The sequence below is a fragment of the Helianthus annuus genome, chromosome 16 (assembly GCF_002127325.2).
Source record: "Helianthus annuus cultivar XRQ/B chromosome 16, HanXRQr2.0-SUNRISE, whole genome shotgun sequence".
Classification (NCBI taxonomy): Eukaryota; Viridiplantae; Streptophyta; class Magnoliopsida; order Asterales; family Asteraceae; genus Helianthus; species Helianthus annuus.
This window is the reverse complement of record NC_035448.2, coordinates 38,595,488-38,597,369: the sequence shown is the minus strand read 5'-3', so window position 1 is coordinate 38,597,369 and position 1,882 is coordinate 38,595,488. Positions and strand designations below refer to the sequence as shown.

Here is a 1,882-nt window from a genome sequence, read left to right as displayed (position 1 = left end):
GGCCGGGTAGACGAAATTGTCAACTTTGACCAATAGATTTTCAGCAACACCTTGCGGGTATTTGACGGATCTATCGGCAAGTTGTATACTCATCTTGGTAAGGCTTGTTTTTCCTAGGCCGAGTTGTTTGAACATTGATGCAAGCATGAGGTTAATGCTAGCCCCAAGGTCGTCTAGTGCATTACGAACGGGGGATTCCCCGATCAAGCAAGGAATCGTGAAGCTTCCAGGATCAATCTTCTTTTGTGGGAGTTTGTTGAGTACAAGGGCAGAGCATTCTTCGCCTAAGTTAACTAATTGCAATGATTCAATTTTCCTTTTATGAGTGAGGAAGTCCCTCATGAGTTTTGAGTATTTAGGCATTTGAGTTAGGACTTCGATAAATGGAATATTAACATGCAATTGTTTTAGTAAATTTTTGAATTTTGCGACTTGCTCATTGGTCTTTTGGCGAATTAACCTACCGGGGTATGGAACCGGAGGAGCCTTGGTAGGCTCTTGAATTAGAGGAGAAGCCTTCTCTTTTTGGGGCGGTGTTGTGCTTCCCTCAGTTGGCAGTGGTGGAGCTTCTTCGGAACCCACGGTACGATTTCTCAATGTTATGAGATGGACTTGTGCTTTTGGGTTTGTTTCGGTATTACTTGGTAATGCGCCTTGTGGTCTCTCGGAGAAATTTTGAGCTAATTGATTTATTTGTTTTTCAATGTTTTGTATACTAGCTTGTTGATTTCTAAAATTCGATTCCAATTGTTGAAATCGATCCGAGTTTTTCTTTTCAGTATCGGAGATGCGGCGAGATATAGTATCTTCAAGCCTTTCTCGTCCACCTTGAGGGAAATTTTATGACTCGTTTCTTGGTTGTTGAAAATTTTTTCGTTGGCTTAGGTTTTGTTGGTTACTACTATCGCCGGGTTCTCTCCAACCAAGGTTAGGGTGGTTACGCCATCCTTGGTTGTAGGTACCCGTTGGAGGACCCGACGGCCTAGGTCTGTTATCAATGTAGTTTACCGACTCTGGTTGATCATCAGTTTCTTTCATACAACTCCAACTTTCATGTGGCCCACCACACCCTTCACAAGCCATAACCGAGACCGTTTTTGTCATTTCTAACTTTTTGATTTTTGAAGAAAGGGCCTCGATTTGGGCTTGTAAAGAAGTGCTTTCATCAACCTTATGGGCGCCCGAGGCAATATATTTATTGCCTTGGGGAGTGTGCCACTGAAAATTGGTCTGAGCAATTTCTTCAATTTGATTGTATATTTCATGTGGGTGGCGATTACCTAAAAGTCCCCCGGAGCTAGAGTCAAGTGTTTGTCTTGTGTGTGGCAACAACCCATTGTAGAAAGTGGATACTTGTTGCCATACTGCAAGACCGTGATGAGGACACTTTCGCAATAGCTCCTTGAACCTTTCCCAAGTTTCATATAAGGATTCCCCATCCTCTTGTGCATATGTATTAATTTCAGTCATTAATTTAGCCGTTTTAGCGGGAGGGAAATACTTATATAGAAACTTTTGGGCTAGTTCATCCCAGGTGTTTACCGAGCCAACTGGGAGGGCGTTGAGCCAAACCTTTGCTCGGTCCTTTAATGAAAATGGAAACATCCGAAGGCGGATGGCGTCGTTTGATGCTCCATTGATCCGGAAGGTATCACATATTTCTAAGAAATTAGTAATATGTAGATGGGGATCCTCGTCCGCAAGCCCATGGAACGTTGCGGAGTTTTGAAGCATCTGTATCAAATGTGGCCGAAGTTCAAAGTTGTTAGCTTCGACATTCGGAGCATTGATAGCGGCGCCGAGATTACCCACGGTGGGTCGTAGGTAATCTATGAGGGTACGTTGGTCCGCCATTGGAAGTGGGTCCCCTGAAACTTTCTCT

General features: G+C 43.6%; 1 non-coding gene across 1 annotated transcript; it reads left to right on the top strand.

Annotated features, from left to right (window-relative positions):
• The first annotated feature begins 1,369 nt into the window (after nt 1-1,369).
• Nucleotides 1,370-1,476, top strand: LOC118488535. Its single transcript, XR_004885079.1, has one exon. It is a non-coding gene; the product is annotated as a small nucleolar RNA R71 (small nucleolar RNA).
• The last annotated feature ends 406 nt before the right edge of the window (nt 1,477-1,882 follow it).